Raw genomic sequence first — 22,995 nt, 5'->3', positions numbered from 1 at the left:
TCTTTCCCAGCATCAGGGTCTTTTCCATGGAGTCAGTTGTTTGCATCAGGGGGCCAAAGTATTGGAGTTTCAGCTTCAGCATCAGTCATTCCAATGATTATTCAGGGCTGATCTCTTTTAGAATGGACTGGTTGGATCCCCTTGCAGTCCAAGGAACTCTCAAGAGTCTTCTCCAGCACCACACTTCAAAAGCATCAATTCTTCGGCACTCAGCTTTCTTTATGGTCCAACTCTCACATCCATACATGACCACTGAATAAACAAGACCTGACACAGGCATAAATAAATTAAAAAAAAATTTTTTTTGAGTGAAGAGCTTTTAAAATGTCCTGTAGATCATTTCAGTTTGAAAAGCTGAGTCAGTATCATACTATACTGAACTTTCCATATCCAAATTCAGAAAGTTATTACAATGAAATTGCCTCTTAAAGTATAGTTATTCTTTGTTTGGTGGAGGTTGCGAAGGGAAGCAAGGGATTCTGTTATGTTGATCATATGTGTCCAAAAATTGTTAATACTCGTCGAGTCCCCAACACTCTGTGATGTCAATAGCGTTTTAAAGACGAGGACACTCTGACACAGAGAGGTGAAATACTGCCCTGATGAGTAGTGAGGCAGAGTCTGAACTGGTTCTGAAACCTGCATTCTCTCTCGATGACTACACTCTTCTACCTACTCACACTAGCTGCTTATTTTGCCTCTAAGTATCTTTGTGGTGCATGGCACTGCCTTTAGGAAGTTTAAGCACTTTTCCTAGGCCCTGCAGTAGTACATCTGAGATTGAAATTCCAGGCCTTTGCTATCCAAATTCCATCCTGCTCCCAACCTCAGCAGAAGCTATTTATCAGATGACCCTCAAATCTGATCCTCAAGCCTGTTTTGTGGACCTGCTTAGTGATGGAAGGTAGAGTATTATTTTTCAAATCATATTAGTAGTAGCATGTATTTAAACATAGTGACATATCATGTGAAAATCCATGTTTCCAGCTTCTCTTAAAGGAAAAAAGAAAGGAAAACATTCGCCAACACTGGCTTCACATTCCCAAGTTCCCCCAAAGGAGTTAGATGTTAACACATGTGCTTTGTGGCTGCCCAGTTATACAAGGCATGTTTGCCACAGTCCTTACCACTCCTTATTGCCTCCCAGATAATGCAGCCAGCCACCAGCTGCCTTTTTATCATGGCGTGACACTTGTTTTCCTTAGAATAAAGGAAGGCAACATCGTTCACCTCCCTTTCTACCAAATCATAGACCGTCTGATATGGCTTTGCCTTCTTCCGACACACTTCACTCATATATGGTTATGTATCGTATCTGATCATGCCTGACCCTGTCAGCACTTGAATTTATGACTCACCCTTCATGACAGGACAAAGCTGTGACTGCTGCTGACACCATTGTCTCCTCTTCCTCACCTGCCCACAAGGGCCTCTTTCTTCCAAGTTTATGCAGCCTTTCTCGTCTCTTCCCTAAGAATCTATTGCTGCCCTTTTTTTCCCTTTTATTTTTAGCACACAAGTGACGTTTCTTTCTCATGGCTTTAATATTCTACCTTTTATATTAGCAATTTGTCTAGATGTATCATCCCTAATTATAAACTATTTAAAGTTATATTTCTAAAAACCTCCATTATTAGAGAATTTACAGTTGTCGTACTTAAGACTCCCATAGAATTGGAGGAGTTGAAATCATTAGTCCAACTAGGGAAAGATAGTCACTGAAATAAAATCGGCATACACAAAATAAAGTGTCTTCTCTGGCATTTCTTAAGTTAGTAATAAAGAGCATTGTGCAATTACTTCATTGCTATGGTTACTTTAATATTTTTTTGCTAAAGACTTTCTGGTAGTTCTGTCAGAGTTTCAATGAGGTACTCATCAGTTGAATTAATTTCATGACACTTAATGTGTGTAGTAAGTAGTAATATTTCTTCTACGGGATTCCCTGGTGGCACAGTTGGTAAAGAACCTGCCTGCCAGTGCAGGAGATGTAAGAGATGTGGGTTCGATCCCTGGGTCGGGAAGATCCCCTGGAGGAGGGCATGGCAACCCACTCCAGTATTCCTGCCTGGAGAACCCCACGGACAGAGGAGCCTGATGGGCTACGGTCTATGAGGTCACAAAAAGTCAGACACGACTGAAGTGACTTAGCACACACACATTTCTTCTGCATCTGGCTTTCTAACAAGGTATTCAAGGTGTTTTCAATTTTACTACTCAGAGGTCCCATCTCTACAAAGAAGCCCAATTCTGAATGTCTCTACTGATTCTCACATTTGTTGTTGTTTAGTCACTAAGTCATGTCTGACTCTTGTGATTCCGTGGACTGTAGCCCACCAGGTTCCTCTGACCATGGGATTTCCCAGGCAAGCACACTGGAGTGGGCTGCCATTGGAAGCCACCAGGGAAACGCAATTCTTAGATACTCAATCTGAAATAGTTGATCTATTAGAAAATAGAAGTAAAGAGTTTCACAGAAGGGGAATTTACCACAAGGGAAAGGTTAATCAGTTATTCATATTGATATACTTAGCACATTGTTGTTACAGAACAGACGTTCAGAAGGAGCTAATAATATTGTATAGAACTCTTAAGTAGTTCACTACTGTATTATGCTTAGAAGTGTTTTTTTTCTTCCTGTCCAAACCGTAAATGACAAGAGGCTGCCATGTTTGTAGCCATTGTGTTAGGATTGAGGGATGATGGAAAGTTCCAGGAAGATGATAACCTTTCAAGCTGGGCATGTGACTAGTGCTGATAGAAGATGGGGGGTGGGCGGGGGATTGCAGGAATTGAAAGCTGCTTGGGATCTAAGCTGTGGGCCCTACGCCCATCTCGCTGCCAATCCCTGTTATCTTTATTTGCGGGGAAGGTCTGAGAAGGCTGAGATGCGGCTCAGTTTTCCCCAGACCCAGACATCAGTGACTTCTTAACTCATAATGCCACTGTGGGAGAAACTCGAGCATTTCCAGGAGAGAAGGAAGGTGATGAAGTGAGTGAAAGGGTGTGGAACAGAGTAAAATTTGAGAGGATAAGAGCTTGTACTGTGGAGCCAGACTATTTGTTGCTATGTGTCTGCCTCCCTGCCCCTCCCCCATCAGCTCTGTGACCTCGAGCAAATAATTAACCTCTCTAAATGTCAGTTTCCACATCTGTAAAATGGGGATAATAATTGTATTTTCCTCATAAGGCTGTCCTCATATGAAAGGCACATAGAACACGCCTGGCATAAGATGTCAGCCACTGTTAGTGTTACTGTTATAGAAGGGGAGGCTCACAGAGCTGGGACCAGAAGACAGGCTTGTTCTGTCCTGTACCAGACAGTCAATGTTTCCTTTTATAAGTAGCAACATCTCTTCACTGTACAATTTTTTTCCCCTTCTTTGTCAATTGCTCTTTTTATTCTGTACCTGCAAGGTCATCTGAAACAGCCTGTCTTTTATTGTAATAAGTCAAGAGCCTAGAAAATAGATAAAATAAGGCAGGATAAAGAATGGCAAGTCAAAGCTCTGCATGCTTTTGGGACGCTTATCAATGTGTTTTCAGACATCTCTTTGGAAAACCTATTTCCAGCTTTAGATGTTTTTTCAGGCTTGGTCTTTGCATTAAACCCAAATATCTTCTCATTTCCAAAATATGTCCATCCATGACTTATAAAATATTATAGAGATGTTTGGCTCTGTTGGAAAAGGCCTTAGTTCTTATCTCTACTTCATTAAGGACTGGAGAAGAAAAGCCTTCATATTATAATAGAATTGATTGTCCCCAGTTCTTTTCAAGATACTTGTTTTTAAAGATATTTTTCATACTAGATTCAAATCACTTTTTAAGTTGATTTTATTAAACAGATTCAAACTTTATCACTTTATCTCAAGAAATGAAAGAGTGAAAGCGTTAGTCATTCAGTTGTATCTGACTCTTCCCGACCCCATGGACTGTAGCCCACCAGACTCCTCTATCCATGGAATTCTCCAGGCAAGAATACTAGAGTAGGTTGCCATTCCCTTCTCCAGGGGATCTTCCCAACCCAGGGATCGAACCTGGGTCTCTTATGTCTCCTGCGTTGGCAGGCAGTTGTTTTTCCCCCCACTAGTGCCACCTACGAAGCCCTATCTCAAGAAACAAGTACATAATAAATAATATGCAACTGAGTGTGTAATTTGAATCCAGAAACTCTGACATTGAAAGAAAGAAACTAGCAGACACTTGCTGTATTTTTCCTAGTTCTGTGTGTCAGGAGTTTTGCTGAATATATTTATAACAAGGCCCCTGTAAGGAAAACTATTCTTGAGTTCAGGGGTTTCATAAACCCAGTTCCATGCACTGGGCTTGATTCCTGTGGGCAGGACAAGTCAGCACAGTTCTCTCCAGGTGGACGAGGTGGGAGCTGCTCTTCCAGCGCCCAGTGTGGCTCCTTAGAGTAGACTTAGGGATGGAGGAGAAGGAGCAGAGAGCATTATGGGATGAGGTGTTCATGTTGCCATGGAGACAGTTGGGACTGAGAAGGGGACATAGGAGTGAATGGGGTTGAAAGACTTTTGAGATGGCGGGCAAGGGTGACTTGAGCTCTGACTGCCCTTCGTTATCCAATATCTTGTCTCTTTCCTGTTCTTTTAGCAGCTGCAGACTTTATCTGTGATGTGCGGGACTATGGAGAGCAGCTTATGAAGTCGTGAGGAGGAAAAGTGGGGATGTTTCTTGCCCTGTCTCTTGCCCCCTCCTCCTCCTCGCTGTTGATCCCACCTTGTCGCATAGAACTGACAAGCCCACTGGGTTGCAGAGTGGAAGCCTGGAAAGCGAGTTCCAGAAGAAATGAAGCAACTCTGTTTTCTTCATCTCTTCTGGTCTCCTTTACCACTTCATTTCTTTCTAGGTCTCGTGGCAGTGGGAGATCCAAATAAGGAAGCCCAGGAATGCCTCCCCTGCCCTTTTTACCTCCCCTCTTCCTTCTGGCCCTGATGCCAGCAGTTACCCGCTTGCCACACAGAAACACACACAGTCACATACACACACACATGTAGGCCCATCGTGAGGCGTGCGTGTGTGGGACGGGGTGATTAGGGCTCCAATAGAAATAGGTTTGAGAATATATAGCTGGATGTTGTGAGCAAAACAAGACCTTAAAATTGTGAGGGGAAAAATCAGATGATTCAGCTATTGGCCTAAAGTGGAGTCCAGAGAACGAGTTCTAAAATTTTAGTGAAAATGCTAACCGCTCAGTTGTGTCCAACTCTTTTCAACCTTATGTACTGTAGTCCACCGGGTTCCTCTGTCCATGGGATCTTCCAGGCAAGAATACTGGAGTGGGTTGCCATTTCCTTCTCCAAGGAATCTTCACAACCCAGGAATCGAACCCATGTCTCTCGCACTGCAGGCAGATTCTTTACCATCTGAGCCTCCAGGGAAGCCAATGATAAAGCAGAAGATTCCAACTGACTGGTTCAAAAGGCTGCAGAAGCCTTGCAAAGTGAATTCATTGGGCAGATGGGAGAAGGGGGCCAAGGAGCAGAGCATGTTCCTGGCAGAGGTAGCAGCTTTATGCAGGTAATAGCATTAGCTAGGGCAAGAAACCAGAGAAGGCAATGGCACCCACTCCAGTACTCTTGCCTGGAAAATCCCATGGATGGAGGAGCCTGGTGGGCTACAGTCCATGGGGTCGCTAAGAGTCGGACACGACTGAGCAACTTCACTTTGACTTTTCACTTTCATGCATTGGAGAAGGAAAGGGCAGCCCACTCCAGTGTTCTTGCCTGGAGAATCCCAGGGACGGGGGAGCCTGGTGGGCTGCCATCTATGGGGTTGCACAGAATCAGACACGACTGAAGCGACTTAGCAGCAGCAGGGCAAGAAACTCAGATGGGTACCAAAAATGAGTGAGCCAGAGGGTCTCTTGATCTCAGGAGGTCAGCAGATGGGAGGTGGGTAAAACTTCATCCCTTTCCTTTTATTCTGCTTTAGCAACAGCACTGCCATGCAGTGTTCAAAAGCAGCTGGTGCTTGGCTGCAGTATCTGGGAGACAACAGGGAGTGGTAAGGACTGTGGCCAACAGAGAGCACATGCCTCATCTAAAGGGCAGCAGTTCAAGAGCTTCACTCAGTTGCTGCTTTGGGGGAATTTGCGAATATAAGTCCAACGCTGAGAGATTTTTATTCCACATGATATACACTAGTCCCTGTTCTGTGCGTGCTAAGTGGCTTCAGTCGACTCTTTGTGACCCTTTGGACTGTAGGCCACCAGGCTCCTCTGTCCATGGGATTCTCCAGGCTAGAATACTCTAGTGAGTTGCCATTTCCTCCTTCAAGGGATCTTCCCAACCCAGGGATTGAACCCGCGTCTCCTGTGGCTCCTGCATTGCAGGTGAATTCTTTACCACTGAGCCACTGGGAGAGCCCAGGCCCTGTTCTAAATGCTTAATATACTCATTTAGCACATCTCCAAAAATGTAGTGGAGATTTCCCCAACCTGTTGCCTCAACCAGTTCATGACAGACTTCCTGGGATGTGCAGTTCAGCAGTATCTTCTCTTCGTACTTTTTCCCCTTCATGTACCAGTATTTCCTGGAATGCTTTGTACCCCCAGATGACAGAATGATATTCTCTTATGAAGGACGTTGCCTTGAGAGAAAGGAGAGTGCTTCCAAGGTAGGATTGGGTACTTCTGGCTCTCTTTGATTAGCAGTCCCTCTCAAGGATTATTTAGGAAATGCTGCCCACAACAATGTCAGTCCGTCCTGGTCTCCCACTAATCTAACGTTTGACTTTCAGCAGAGTGCTCACATTGTTTCCAAACTTTTACACCAAACTTTGAATTTTGATTCAGTTAATCTTTTCTGTTTTTATAACTTGCCTTCTTCAATGCAGTGCTTTTCTTTTACATCCAACAAATTGTTCCTGGTTTCTAAATGCATAGAAAGAAACTGAAACTTGTGGGGAAAAGTACAGCCAATCTTTTTAATACCTGGAGAAATTTTTTTCCAGAAAATCACTGTGCTGAGAGGGTGCCAGTTGGTATTCAAATGTGAGTCAGGACAGATGTCACATACAGTGATGAAAGTGGACGCCAGTGCTTATTTACCTTTTGGAAAATAGTGGCCCAAAAGGGATGGGATTTGAATATTATTGAATATTCCCCACTAACTACTTTTTGTGCCTGGAATCCTGAAGAAACCCATAGTAAAGTTTCCCTGAGGCTGGGAAAGACTGAAGGCAAAAGGAGAAGGGGACGGCACAGGATGAGATGGTTAGACAGCATCACCTTCTCAATGGACGTGAATTTGAGCAAAGTCTGGGAGATGACTGAGGACAGAGAAGCCTGGCATGCTGCTGTCCATGGAGTAACAAAGAGTCAGACGAGACTTAGCGACTGAACAACAAAATAGAAATGAATGGCTCCCAGACTGAAACAGGAAGAATGAAGTGCGGCTGGACGGAGAAGGTGTGGCGGGAACTGGTTTGGAAGATGCAGGGACAGACCAGCAGATCGAGGGCGACCCAGAGTGTTTACAAGTTTTCACATGGTTCTAGCTTTGTTTTGTTTTCCTGGGAAGGCATATCCTTGAGGGTGTGAATAATATTCACTTGGTTGGTCTCCAGAACTCCAAGGCAGGGCCATGTGTAGCTGGGACTTAGGAGCAGTTAGTGAAGCAGGGACCAAAGGTCGAAGGTGAAACACTGGACCCAAAAGGTACCACAAATGTGAGATCCAGATCTTGAGCCGGAAGCCTGGTGGCCAGTTCCACACACCATCACGACGTGGGCACTGTGTCACCAGCAAGCCCTCTACCGTGTTCTGGATTTGCGTTTCCAGCGTCTCCAAGTGTATTCACAGTATTGAAAGATGAAAGGAATCGGTGACAAACACAAACAACCGGTGTTCTCAGCAGCAAGCTGTAGATGCACAGAAGAGGAATTTAAGGGGGAAGAGTCCTGAAGGAGCAGGAGGGGTTGGAAGGTGTGAGACCTACTTGGGTATCTGCAACGGCAGACTTTTCAGCCTTTCCTCGTCTGTAGAAGGAAGCTTCTGAACAGGATGGTTCTCTAGCCTGTGGTTCTCAGACTTGAATGTGCATGCAGATTGCCCAGGCATCCTGTGACATTGCACCTTCTCAGTTCCTAAGTCTCGGGTGGGACCGAGGTTTGCCGTTCTGACGGGCTTCCGGCGCTGCTACTAGGCCACAGACCACACGCCGTTCAGCTCGCTCTGCGTGATCTCTCAGCCCAGGCTTCCACGAGCTCTGCATGTCTCTGAGCGAGTGATCATCTGGCATTTCAGAAAGACAGGGAGGTGGCAGGAAACACGCCTGCCGTGGCAGTCACTTCTCATTCTTCATAATCAACTTCATCAAAAACCCTTTATGTGCCTAATTATGCATGACAATTTCACATGCTTTACAAAGAGAACTAACTCGATTTGGCCCCCGCATTATCGGACTTGACAGCCTAAGACAGCTGGAGAAATATGCATAGAGACAGTAATAAATATTGAGGCAGTAATAAATATGGAGTGATAAATATTCATCCATATATTAATATAAAACATTAAAATAAAAAAGGTTATGTATTTAGCATGGGCCTTAGGATATTTATCTTTCTTACAGTGTTTGTACCTTTTCAAAATCAGAGAAACTAAAAATGTTGACTGTAATTTTTATTTAAAGAAAAAGAGAAAAAAAAATAAAGAAAAAGAGTTTCTGGTTTTCAGATGGTGGCTGGGGAAGGGGAGGGTCCCTTTTTAAGGTTTCTTATTGTTGTTGTTTTATTTATTTTTAGCTTCACTAACATTGAAAGCAATATTCTATGAGCCCCATGCGCCTAACCCTAATTACCGTGTAAGTGTGTCTTGGCCTGATTTTGTGTTGCTCAACACTGAGCATGTGGACACAGTTTCATTAACCTCAGGTCTTTCTACCTAAGGGCCTTAAGCCCATCAAGTCATTCTCACATAGTCCTTGGGAAGCAAAAGAGGCAGGACCAGACATTGTTATCTCTGAATCGTGGTTGCTTCTGATGTGTCCAGAGTCTCGTGGTAATTAACTCACACAGGAAGGCTTAGATATTTCTTCTGTACGTGTGCTAGACTCACCCAAGGTCTTGGCTGCCTTCGTGGAGAAAGGGATCCAACGAGCGGCCATTGCCAGCATTCTCTCCTGACAGCAGAACAAATTTTGTTACTGATGGGCCACCCACCCACTGGAGATTGCATTCAGGTCCCCATGGTGTTGAGCAGGTTTGTTATAACTTATCACAGTTTAACAGAGTGATTTCGGATTCATCCCTTTCATTGATTTCTTCTGGCCGAGAAACGGCTGAAAGAATTATCACAGAGCTAGAAAATGGTCACATCTCACCAAGGATGCCTGTGTCAGATATTAGTCATCATGGGATTAGAGATGGTTGGCTTATTGGTTTATCCTTTCTTGATTCGGGTAATATAATATTTAGTGATGACTATGTATGTGCTTGGGCTTCCCGGGTGGCGCTAGTGGTAAAGAATCCGCTTGCCAATGCAGGAGACAGAAGAGACGTGGGTTCGATCCTGGGTCGGGAGGATCCCCTGGAGGAAAGCATGGTAACCCACTACAGTAGAATCCTATGGACAGAGGAGCCTGGCAGGCTACTATGGTCCATAGGGTCACAAAGAGTCGGACACGACTGAAGTGGCTTAGCACTCATGCATGCATGTATGTGCTTAGGAATCTGGCCACCGCGCTAGGTGACAGCTGTGTGTTATCCAAAATGATCTGAGTGAGGTGTGCCTCTGGAGTCAGGTACCCTTGCTTGAAACTTGGCTTCACCACTCACTGGCTGTGTCACTTACCTTTTCCAAACCTCCGTTTCCCCATCTGTAGAATCAGCATAACAATAGAACAGATTCCATGAAATTCCCAGGAGATCCTATGAGATGAGGATGTATGGAATGTGCAGCACAGGGCCTGCAAATATTAATAGGAAGCCTTGTAACTGGTAATTTTTAGTAATCATAATAAAACTATTACAAATGACAGCATCTGAAATCATCTGAGTCTTGAAAGAGAGCAGAGATTCTAAATTCAGCATTTTCATATTATTTCATGAGTGAGTATTAGTGTGGGAGTTTGTATCTAGGTTAATGAGAATGTCACACTCTGTTTATTAGGAATAAAGCTGTTATTGAAGCAAAGCCTGCATTAATTAGGCTCAACTTCATCTTTCATTCAGTTATGTCACATACAGCTGTTGTTTCCCTCGTTTTGTAAAATTAGCTAAAAGAGTGAAGACAGTCTGCTCAGATTAAGAAGACATAAAAACTCTGAGTAATTATTAGAGCCAGAAGCTAAGCCTTTATGAAGCCACAGTGGCAACACTGTATTTTGCATTAGTGCCTGGTAATAGACCTTTGTGGGCACCAGGAGCTGTGCAGGCCAGGTCAAGGGCACTGAGTAGGTAGTTGCCCCTCAAAGCTAATTGAGAGCAGAGGGGGAGGGGTGTCTGGAACTTGGTCTCAGGAAGTGAGCTGATGCCATTTGCTGCAGACAGGGTGGGAATGCGGGTGAGGCGCTCCAAGGGCCCCATGCTTCCATAAATGGAATCCAAAGCCTGCCAACTGTATATTGTAAGACTGAAAGGCAGGACCAAGCAAGGGCAAGAGGCAGCTGAATGGAAACGCAGGAAGCCAAAATGAGCCATTTAAGGTGGAAAAGGGGAAGCAGAGCCCCAGGAAAGTCCCTCAGCTCAGAAACCCATTCAGTAACACTTTTTATAGGGTGCCTGTGGCTTCTGGGCAAGTGGAGGTTGAGACCAGCTTGGCACAAACGGAAGCCAGTTCTTCCCCAAATTCAGTGTGCACGTGGCTCACCTGTTCAAATGTAGATTCTAATTCAGTAGGTGTGAGATTTTGCATTTCACATAAGCCACAGGTATGGTTGGCGCTGCGAGGCCAGGGACTACACTTTGAGTGCGTGAATGCGTGATAAGTCGCTTCAATTGTGTCTTACTCTTTGTGACCCCATGGACTGTAGCTCACCAGGCTCCTCTGTCCATAGGATTCTCCAGGCAAGAATACTGGAGTGGGTTGCCATGCCCTTCTCCAGGGGATCTTCCTGACCCAGGGATCGAACCCAAGTCTCTTGTGTCACCTGCATTGGCTAGCAGGTTCTTTACCACTAGCGCCACCTGGCAAGCCCATATTTTGAGTAGCAAGGGTTTGACCCATTCTCTCTACCCACATTCCGTTCTTGGTCACCACCTCTTTCCATTTAACCCTGCTCTTGTACCTTAACTCCAGCCACTCTTGCACTCCACCCACACCTGCAATCCACGTGTCCTACTAATCTCCACGGCATAACTCTCTCTACCTCCTTCGCGGCTTCACCTGTGCTGTACTGTGGCTGAAGAAACATACACTGCTGTGTGAGTAGGTCTCACTTTCATCCCCGTGGGCCCTTCTTCCTTGTTGGTTTACTCTTTCCCTCTCCTGGAGGACTTCTTCCTCCTCCCTGCTCTCTTATTAGACCTCCACTACTGCCTTCCCCACCCTTAGTGTCAGCTAATATCCCTGCCTCCACTTCTCTTCTTTGTATCATGACTTAGACAAGAACTTCCTCCGGTTTCCTCCGCTGGATCTGCATGTTTGCGTGTGGGTCACTGGCCCAGGCCTTCTCTGCAGCAGCCATGGGAGCAGGGAGCATGCTCCGATTCATCGTGCATCATTGTGGCCACTTCGGGGCCTAGGGTGACCAGCCCCTCTCTGACTTGCCTCCCCACCACTCTCCAGGGAGTGGCAATGTCCACGGTTGGCCCCTGATCGCCCTTCAACCTCTAGCCTATCCTGCAGCACCACCCCCAGCCTCCCAGCCACGCCCACTTCCCCTCCCAGCCCCCACCCAGTCCCAGCCCCTCCTACTCCCTCACCCAGCCCCTCCCACCACCTTCAGGGCTCTGCTTAGCATAGTTTACCCCCTGAGGTCTTTCTCAACTCCCTGCTTAAAGTAGTGCCTTCCCCAGGGCAGCACTCGGCCCCAAACTGGCTTCTGTTATTTTCCTCAGTGATTATTATAACTGTTTCGTCAGAAGGCTGGTTTGTCTCCCGCCTGCACCAGAATGCCCCAGAGGGCTGGGAATTGTGTGTCTCCATCAGTATTGAAACTCCACCTGGAATAGTGGCCAGCACATGACAACTCTCTTTGGATATCTCAACAGATGCTAGAGTGGAAGTCAAAGTGTTAGTTAGTTGCTCAGTCGTATCCGACTCTGCGACCCCATGGACTGTAGCCTGCCAGGCTCCCCTGCCTGTGGGATTCTGCAGGCAAGAGTACTGGAGTGGATTGCCATGCCCTCCTCCAGGGGATCTTCATGACCCAGGGATCCAACCCAGGTCTCCCACATTGCAGGCAGATTCTTTACCATCTCAGCCACCAGGAACATGTGGTTAAACTAGAACAGAATCAGAAAAAGCCAGTTAGTAAAAACTACATACCAACATATGTATTCATAAAGCCACTCTGTTGTTGTTCAGTTGCTCAGTTGTTTCCCTGTCCTTCACTGTCTCCAAGAGTTTGCTCAAGTTCATGTTCATTGAGTTGGTAATGCCATCCACTCACTCTGGATCATTTGAATTGACATGGCTACCTGTTTTGGGACCCTTTTTCACCTGACTGTCCTGAATGTAATAGAAATCATTGAGCCCTCCAAACCCTTGCGGGATCAGGAGGGAAAATGACTAGCATTAAATTCTTTCCAGAAATTCTGTCCTTCCTTTTCTCTTTAATTGCTTTCAGAGAGGTCAGTAGTTAAGTCAGGATTTAACCCACCACCTGCTCGGGGCTGTGGGGCTTCTTATCTTCATGTGGGACATGGACAAAGAGCCGTAACCTGTTAGCACTTAACAACAGTTCCTCAGGCCAAATGCCCACTTTCCTTAGGGCTGATGGTAAGGAATCCACCTGCAATGCAGGATACCCGAGTTCCATCCCTGGGTCAGGAAGATCCCCTTGGAGAAGGGAATGGCAACCCACTCCAGTATTCTTGCCTGGAGAATCCCATGGACTGAGAAGCCTGGTGGGCTATAGTCCATAGGGTCCCAGAGCGTCAAACATGACTGAGCAACTGACACTTTCATGCTTTTACACACTTCAGCCTGTACATACTTTTTATTACTTGTGTCTCTCTGTGTCTTATGTGTTGGTTACTTGGTTTCCTGAACTGAGCCTCTTTGCTTTTGTATAACATAGAGGTCTATCAGTGTTAGACTCATTAGAAAAGACCCTGATGCTAGCAAAGATTGAAGGCAGGAGAAGAAGGAGATGACAGAGGATGAAATGGTTGGATGGCTTCACCGACTCAATGGACATGAGTTTGAGTAAGCTTCTGGAGATGGCGAAGGACAGGGAAGCCTGGCATGCTGCAGTCCATGGGATTGCAAAGAGTCGGACATGACTGAGTGACTGAACAACTATCAGTATTTAACTCAAAATAGTTATTGCTCTACTTAAGAACAGGTGCTTTATCCCAAACCCTTGTTTCTGTTGCAGTTGTTTAGAGCTTGAAATGCAGCTTCGTGGTTTTATAAACAATGGTGTGGCTGGTGTGGAAACCTTCCAGAGATCATAGCTTTGCTGAGCTGTCTTTGCGTAGTGCTTGAGAATGGGGAATTCCCCACAGAAGGGCAAAGAGGAGAGAATTTCCATTGCTTTTCTATGTTGAAAGCAAACCCTTTGCCAATGTGATCTTTTACCCTTTTCCTCCTAATCAGACACTCTCCCTCATCTTCTGCTGCACCTTTCTCTTGCAGCTTCAGCAGCTCTTAGCTCACATGGTCAGGGGCCCTAGGACATGGGATGGGGGCTGGGGACCTCCTGTCTTGCTGACCTCTGGATAGTCTGAGCTGGCAGGCCATGGAGGGACCACCACCTTGCTCACTATTTCCCTTTGCTCTTTCTCGAATTGCTTTGCATTTCATTTCTTTCTAAGAAATAGCTCTTTCTGTTCTCTTTTAAACTCTTATCGAAAAGGAAAAAAAAATCACATTGGTTTACCTCAGTGGGTACTTTTTCTAAGACTATTCAATCTAGTTATTGGATCATTTTTTTCACTCAATGCTTTTTACTTCTGCCTAATAGTTTAAGATACCTTCTAAGATCCTCAGTCTACAAAAACAGAATATTAAATTTGTGATTATGTTCCTCAAACTTGAATCACACATCCTCTTGGAGGAAGTGATCTTTCTAAGTGATACAGATTTATCTTAACCATAGGAAACCATGCTAACAAAAATATGGCATGTTTCAAGATTAAGATATAAAATAGTATGGCTAAATCTATTATAACAATTATCACACAGTTCTATGCAGTTGGGGAAGATCCCCTGGAGAAGGAAATGGCAACCCACTCCAGTATTTTTGCCTGGGAAATCTCATGGACAGAGGAACCTGGCAGGCTACAGTCCATGGCGTCACGAAGAGTCAGACATGACTGCACAACTGAGCGCACAGACAGACAGACTTTTGTTCCAGTCTGTTCCAGATAAAATATGTCTTTATTCTGATAAGACTGTCATCTTCTTGAGGCATGAAACCATTTTTGTTTTTGTTTTAATCTCTAAGTACCTTGCATCCTGAAAGGTACACATGTTTGTGATTCGAAGTACTAAACCATATAGTTACCCTTAGTGTCTGTGAGAAGAGATGGAATGGAGTTATGAGTAAGACATAAAGCATGGGCATAATTAGTAATCATTGACAGCACATGTGATTAATGCAATCATTTTACTTTCCTACTGGTATAAAATTTGTGATAATACATAGATCTGTGAATATTGGCAGAGCAAGTTTTAGCTTTTGTTTTTCAGCATTATTTTCTACCTTCAGTTCAGTTCAGTTCAGTTGCTCAGTCGTGTCCGACTCTCTGTGACCCCATGAATCGCAGCACGCCAAGCCTCCCTATCCATCACCAACTCCCAGAGTTCACTCAGACTCACGTCCATCGAGTCAGTGATGCCATCCAGCCACCTCATCCTCTGTCGTCCCCTTCTCCTCCTGCCCCCAATCCCTCTGAGCATGAGAGTCTTTTCCAGTGAATCAACTCTTCGCATGAGGTGGCCAAACTTTTGGAGTTTCAGCTTTAGCATCATTCCTTCCAAAGGACACCCAGGGCTGATCTCCTTTAGGATGGACTGGTTGGATTTCCTTGCAGTCCAAGGGACTCTCAAGAGTCTTCTCCAACACCACAGTTCAAAAGCATCAATTCTTTGGCGCTCAGCCTTCTTCACAGTCCAACTCTCACATCCATACATGACCATTGGAAAAACCATAGCCTTAACTAGATAGACCCGTTGACAAATATCTCTGCTTTTGAATATGCTGTCTAGGTTGGTCATAACTTTTCTTCCAAGGGGTAAGCATCTTTTAATTTCATGGCTGCAGTCACCATCTGCAGTGATTTTGGAGCCCCCAAAATAAAGTCTGACACTGTTTCCACTGTTTCCCCATCTATTTCCCATGAAGTGATGGGACCAGATGCCATGATCTTCGTTTTCTGAATGCTGAGCTTTAAGCCAACTTTTTCACTCTCCACTTTCACTTTCATCAAGAGGCTTTTTAGTTCCTCTTCACTTTCTGCCATAAGGGTGGTGTCATCTGCATATCTGAGGTTATTGATATTTCTCGGCAATCTTGATTCCAGCTTATGCTTCTTCCAGCCCAGCATTTCTCATGATGTACTCTGCATATAAGTTAAATGAGCAGGGTGAAAATATACAGCCTTGACGTACTCCTTTTTTACTTTACTAGAGGTTAAGTAATTATTTTAGTTACTTTCTTTATTGCTCAGAACTTTAATAAGTAAATGAAAAAGATCATCATTTTACTCTTCATTGTGATGTGCTTAGTCGCTTAGTAACGTCTCTTTGCGACACTACTGAGTCTTTGAGACACTGACTCCGACACTTTCTGACTCTTTGCGACTCCACGGACGATATAGCCTGCCAGGCTCCTCTGTCCATGCAGATTCTGCAGGCAAGAATACTGGAGTGGGTTAGCCATGCCCTCCTCCAGGGGATCTTCCCAACCCAGGGACTGAACCCAGGCCTCCCGCACTGCAGGCAGAGTCTTTACCATCTGAGCCACCAGGGAAGCCCAAAGAGTGAATATGACAAAAAACAATGAGAAGTCGGCCTGATTTGAGCAGTGAACATGTAAGTAGCCTGCGTGCATATTCATGGGATTCTCTAGGCAAGAATACTAGAGTGGGTTGCCATGCCCTTCTCCAGGATCCTTCCCAGCCCAGGGATCGAACTCTCGTCTCTTGTGTCTCCTGCATTGACAGGCAGGTTCTTTACCCCTAGAGCCATCTGGGAAGCCCTTTATTACTGCAGTTTCATCCAGTTCAGAGTTTTGAAATTGTTTCCTGTTGTGTTTCCTTTCCAGAAAACCCCGAGGTCATTCTCTTATTTCAACAGTTGAATGCAACTTCACAGCTGGGAGAGAGTGATTGTGAGGTATTTGTTTTTCTGGTTTATTCTACACTGTTTATCCATGCTTGCTTACAGTTTAACTTTGTACAGGCATCAAGGGTGTATTTGGGTACTCTGAGATGTGGGACTGGAGACACACAGCTTTGAAACTGAAAAACCTCAAGGGTATTTGCTAATTCAGTTTTGAAGTTAGCACCGTGGGGCTTCTGCCCCAGCCTCTAAGACACCACCCACCATGCTTCCTACAACATGGTGTTTCCCTTTGGTCAGTAATGGACATGAGCTTGGTTCTCCCTTTTAATGTCTATGTGAAATTAGGCAAAGTGCCTAACCTCATTCAAGTTCTGTGTTCATCTTTGAGATGGAGACTATAATTGAATAGCTTGAAGAGTTTCCAGTTCCAAACAGTGCTAACCACCACCACCAATACCAGCAACAAAATATATCTTGGACTGTGTTTTACTGTTATTATTATCAGTAGTATTGGTCATCTCATTTAGTGCTGATAATAAAGTTATGTAAAAATTATTTAATGACTTCAGGTCATCTATGAACAGAACTGAAACCAGAAAAAAATCAGCTAGCCTAAACAAACAAGTTAACACAAAGCATTCTTTATTTGATGTTAGCAATTAGTTTGCTGCATGGTTATCTGCTTTTCTAATGAATCCTGGACTTTGAAGTGCTCTGCCCACCCATTTAAAAGATTTACAAACCTCAAGCACTGTGACCTAACTGACCTCTGTCCATTATACATCATTATCCAATTCCTCTTATGGGCCAGAAAGGAAAGAGTACATCTGGTCTGAATCTCTTTGCAGAAGCAATCTTGTAAAATAGGCCACTGTCTTTCAATCAAATCTCTCCTTTAACTTGCTGAGAAGCCCTTTCTTTTGCTAGAGGAACCCTTTCCTCTTAGGAGAGGGGGCTATTTCAGGGTCATTGGGGTTCCCCTCGGAGATCTTTCTAAATATAACTGCAGATCCTGGAAAACAGCCTGCCTTTTGTTAGTTAAGTTCAACTTAAGAGTCAGTGCATTAGGAGCTTCGATTATCTGTGCTCCAAAAATGCCTTCCTCTGATCTCCTAGCATTTGACAAGAATCTCGAATCAGGGATTATATATTGTTTTCTCTAATGTACTTCCATTTTCGCTAGAGCTGCTTGCCTTACACATTTTATTTGTGGGCCTGAATTATAGAGCATTTTCTAATTAGGGGGCATTAAAGATTTAACTCAAGAATCTATATATTTTAGAATAGGGCTCAGATGTTTCTGAGGAAGAATCACACAGTCCTCTTAAGTTTTTAGAAAGCATTGTATTGACTGCTTTTTTTCTTTTTTTTTGATAGGTGGTAGATTGCTTCAGTCTTACTGTGGGGATATTTTTCTGCCTTTTTTAAGAAATTGATCTGGAATTTGCAGTTTGCTCTCTGCCAAAGTCTTGACCCCAGCTTTTGGTTATCATCATTTGTATATCCCAAGCAGTTTTCAAAACTAATCTGTGCACAGTGGAACCTTCTTCCCCACCCCTCCTCACTTGTCTGCTACTCACAACTGATACCTTCTCCTGGAATCAGTATTTTAATTAAAGGCATCACTGTTGACCTGGTAACTCAAGCCAGCAATCTCCATCCTGACGCTGCTTCACTCTTTACATTCAGTCCACACTGGATCCCGGATTTAAGAGAACGTATAAAAAGTTCCCCAAACAGTGGCGCTTGGTGAGGTCAAATAGTAATTGCCAGCTGTCACAAATGTTAATTGTAAATATCCTTCCGGTCTAGCTAGCCTCTGCCTCCCACTGTCACTACATCAGTTCTGGTTCTCATCAACTCCATGCCAGTCTGTTGCTGGAGCTCACTAGTATAGCTGTCTTTCAACAGATTGTCCCCACTCTAGGTACCCTGCTCCCCACTTTATAGTGTGATTTCTTGTTCAGTGACTTCTGTGGGCCCTTGTAACCTTGAGAATAGACCCAGGTATCTTGGTGTGTACCTCCACTGTCAGTCCTGTGCAGCCCTCTAGCACACTGCCTGCCTTCCCCTGCTTTGCTGTCTGTGCTTCTCAACACATCCTGTCCTTTCAGGCTTTGCACGTGCTGGTCTCACTCCTGATAATGCCCTTGCTCAGTTTTTCTTGAAAAATCGCCATGCATCCTTCAAAGTCCACGTCAATTTCCATCTCCTCTGAGAAGCCTCTCCCACTCCCACGATTTCCTCATGTGAACTGGGTTCCCATGATTCTTTAGCTGTATCGCTGGTCAGACTATACTTAATTATCCATTCATATGTCTGACCCGCCTATGGACACTAACATTGAGGGTAAGATTCAGATATTATTTTTGAATCTATAGCATTTAATAGATGCTTTGCACATAGTAACACTCAGTGGACACTCTAATTTAAATGAGTGTATCTCTGACACTGTAACAAAAAGGAAGGTGTGTGTGTAGTCACTTAGTCATGTCCAACTCTTTGGACTATAGCCCGGTAGGTTCCTTTGTCTGTGGGGTTCTCCAGGCAAGAATACTGCAGTCGGTTGCCATTCCCTTTTCCAGGGGATCTTCCCAACCCAGGAATTGAACCCACGTCTCCTGTGTTTCCTACATTGCAGGCACATTCTTTACCCACTGAGACTCTGGGGAATCCCAAAAAAGTAAGGTAGTGTTTTTAAAAAGGAATCTCAAGCTGTGCTTATTCTCTATGTACAGACATTTTTCTCAACAATGTTTTGTTTTTCTGTTAGACTGTTAGTATCTATGGATTAAAGAAGAGCTGCCCAAACCAATTTATAGCCCCTTTCCCTTTTCTATGGGCTCCCCTGGTGGCTCAGATAGTAAAGAATTCACCTGCAATACAGGAGACCTGGGTTTAATCCCTGTGTCAGGAAGATCCCCTGGAGAAGGAAAAGGCAACTCACTCCAGTATTCTTGCCTGGGAAATGCCATGGACAGAGGAGCCTGGGGGGCTACAGTTCATGGGGTCGCAAAGAATCAGACAAAACTGATGAGCCAAGCAAGAGAGGGGCCAAGGCTGTCAGAACTGAAATGCTGGCTGTGTATCCTGGAACTTGCAACTGTGTAGTCATTTCCACCTAGAGAGTAGATTCAGTCAGTGCATTCACCAATCTAGGTGAGGATAGTAGTTACTTGTGTAATGTTTGAATTTGGGATTCAGAAATTAAATTACCCTGACCCATTTTCAGGCTTCTCGTGTGCCCGTGTCTTGGAAGTGTGTTTCAGATCACCAGAGTTGTTCTTTCCACTCATGAGAAAGACAAGCTGGGAGAACAGCATCAGTAACTGTCCGTTGGGACAGGAGCCCTAATCCCAAAACAACAAGGCTGCAGTTAACACAGTTAGCGATGGATTGTGTCTTTGAGGAGCTCGGGAAACATAATGGGATTCATTTTTAATTCCAACCAATTCGAGAAACAAAGCAAAAGCCTTGGCCTCTGGAGTGGCTTTGTAATCAAAGGTTACCACAGGCCTGTCAGAACTCTCAACAGCTGTCTCCACTGTGAAAATAGGCTTAGGTTGTAAGGTGATTTCAGAACTGAGGAAATGATGACTTTAGCCAGGTGTTGTCTCCCATGTGAACTCTGACTCGCAAAGATGAGGTTAATTTCAGTGTAGTGTTTGCTTTATTTTTCAAACCAATTTTAATAGCAACCTCCTTGTACTCTGAAAAAATGTCTGAGAGCGGTTATAAAAGAGTTGATGTAAATAAGCATTACATGTGTATCTTAGCTGTCTCTAGGTCAGTAGTCAACAAAATACTTTGAAGTCAATTAATTAATCCTGTTTTTTTTCTCTTTTTTGCTATCCTGCCTTGCATTTATTATGTGAGTATCTTCTGAACTATAAAAGCAGTATACATATTCAGCATAGAAAGTTGGAAATATGAAATTCCAAAGAAAGAAAAAAGCTTTCCTATGAGGCTGTACCCTAGAAAGAACCATTGTCAACATCTTGGTTGATATTAGCCTTAAACAGAGTTTTTTCCAGGCAGGGATGCATACTTTTCAAATTCTTATTATGAAAAATTTTACATCCATGAGAGAATGAATAATACAGTGAGTTCTTGTATACTCACTGTATAAATTCACACATTACCAAGATTTTGCCAGTATTGGTTTGTCAGCCTCTTTTTAATCTTTCCCTTCCTCTTTTATTTTGGAAGTATTGGCTAACTACCTTGAAAAGGAAAGAGGAATCCTGATTCCTGAAAGAGGCCTGTGGAAGGCAATCATTTGCCTTCCAATTTCATACACCTTCACCCGGCTTTTACTTAGGAAGCAAAAAGTATGGTTTTCCATTTAGTATTGTACTTGAGGGATAAGTACCCTTAATGCTCAGGTCTATCACATGCTAGATGGGTATTGATTTTTCTTCTTAAATCAATGTTTCCCTAGAGCATAGTTTTATTTATTCATAAAGCCAAGATGATGTCTGACAGGAGTTATGGCAGTGTAAATCTGTGATGCAGGCACAATACGAAGAGCTTTTGTAAGACTCAAAAATCAATGATGCTGGAGGGTTACTTCATAAGCTTGAGAGAGTGCATTTGCTGTGCTTCCAAGTATAAAAGGAGAATTTCAGCCTCTAGTTAAGTTTCATTCTTCTGTTTTCTAGGCCACTGTCCAAATGAAGTATAGTTAACCCTTGAATAACGTGGGTTTGAACTGTGCAGGTTCACTTATACGTGGATTTTTTCTGATAGTGAATACTATATATAGTAAGTACTAAATGAGTCACAGTTGGTTGAATCCATGGAAGAAGAACCATGGGTGGTTACAGAGGGCCCACTATAAATTATGCACAGATTTGCACCCCTACCCCCACATTGTTCAAGGGTCAACTGTATAGCATTAGACTGGATAGAACCAAGCTTCAGCATTGGTCCCTTTTTGATACCAATCTGTTGACTTACTCTCAAAAGCTGTGTTGGCCCTGCTGATCATAACACTGTCATTTGGCTTCATGGTATAGAATACATTCTAAGAGTATTCACTTTTTGTCACTATATTTACTTTTTGGCATGTGAATATATCCTGACAGTATTCACTTTTTCTGTGTGTTCTATTTTCTTTTTAGAAGTTTTTAACATATAAAAATTACTATTAGAATTTTTTAACTTAAAATATGTTTCAAATGGTTTCCCCAACCTTAACTGACTTTTTAGTGGTTAAAATTGCATCTAATCACTAGACTGTCCCCATCTAGACTTGTAAATATCAGTTTTCTATTAAGTATGTGATCTCAACAAGGTAGAACTTGGTTGGGAAATCAGATGACCTAGACACTGCTGTCATTATTTACTCCTGGCTTCTGTGTGACCCCAGGTAAGTTCCAGAACTTCTCTAGGACTGTTTTTATTTATTTTGTTTTGAATTTTTCATTTAAATAAAGGTGAGTGAAGGTGCGTGAAATTGGCAGGCATTTATTTTACTTCCATAGTTTTCTGTATATCAGGACTCTTTTTTTTTTTTCCTTTTAAAATAGCTAGTTGATATTTAAAAAAAAAAAGAAGAAGAAGAAGAAGGAAAGAAGAAATGAAAGACCAAAAAAGGGACAGGTGAAGTGAGGATTATTTCTTCATGAAGGATAAAGTTTCTTCCAGTGTGAAAATACTGTGATTTTCTGTGAAAAGATTTCACATGCTGAGCTGTTATCACTAGTCATGATTTCCTTGGAAATTTCTGAGCCATCATGGATGTACTTTGAGTTCAGAATCTGAGGCCCCCAGCACCTGCTCCTGAGAGCAGACGGAGGCTCTGGCCAGACCTGTGGTTCCCTGGGACCCCAGTTCCCCACAAGGGCTTCTCTGGTGGCTCAGATGGTAAAGAATCTGCCTGCAATGCAGGAGGCCCAGGTTTGATTCCTGGGTCGGGAAGATCCCCTGGAGAAGGGAATGGCTACCCGCTCCAGTATTCTTGCCCGGAGAATTCCATTGACGAAGGAGCGTGGTGGGCTATAGTTCATAGGATCGCAGAGTCAAGACACAGCTGAACAACTAACACACCTGTCACCAAATCAACCCCAATCATTAAAGGAGTGACATCATCGCAAGAGGGCCCTACATCCAAGTAGTTAACGCATGGTAATTTTGAATGGTGGGCCTCTGAGGTCAAGCATGGTGAAGGTGAAGTCACTCAGTCATGTCAGACTCTTTGCGACCCCATGGACTGTAACCTACTAGGCTTCTCCTTCCATGGGATTCTCCAGGCAAGAATACTGGAGTGGATTGCCATTTCCTTCTCCAGGGGATCTTCCCGACCCAGGGATCGATGCGGGTCTCCCGCATTGGAGGCGGACGCTTTAACCTCTGAGCCACCAGGCATAGTTTCTCATAATTTTGCTGTGTCACCAGGTAGTACTAGGGTTCCTCCTTCTCTGCATGTGCTTCACTCATTCCCTGTAGACTTCAGGCAAGCTGTTCTGCTGGCCATTTTTTTTTCTGATGGTTTTAGCTATAAAGAGCCACAGAACAGAGTAGGAAGGGGAATAAAATAAATAAAACTTTTCCTGTAACATCATGTAGGGGAA

General features: G+C 43.9%; 1 protein-coding gene across 2 annotated transcripts in view; it reads left to right on the top strand.

Moving 5' to 3' along the window:
- Positions 1–22,995, top strand: part of PAG1 (phosphoprotein membrane anchor with glycosphingolipid microdomains 1) — a 157,969-nt gene that overhangs the window by 36,238 nt on the left and 98,736 nt on the right. The window contains exon 2 of one of the 2 annotated variants that reach the window (XM_069601086.1): positions 16,401–16,471. The exons of the other annotated variant lie outside the window; for it this stretch is intronic. The gene's annotated coding sequence lies outside the window, so the exon portion shown is untranslated. The remainder of the gene's footprint in view (positions 1–16,400; positions 16,472–22,995) is intronic. 2 annotated transcript variants of the gene reach the window in all.

Source organism: Ovis canadensis, chromosome 9 (assembly GCF_042477335.2).
Source record: "Ovis canadensis isolate MfBH-ARS-UI-01 breed Bighorn chromosome 9, ARS-UI_OviCan_v2, whole genome shotgun sequence".
Classification (NCBI taxonomy): domain Eukaryota; kingdom Metazoa; phylum Chordata; class Mammalia; order Artiodactyla; family Bovidae; genus Ovis; species Ovis canadensis.
This window is presented reverse-complemented; position numbering and strand designations above follow the sequence as displayed.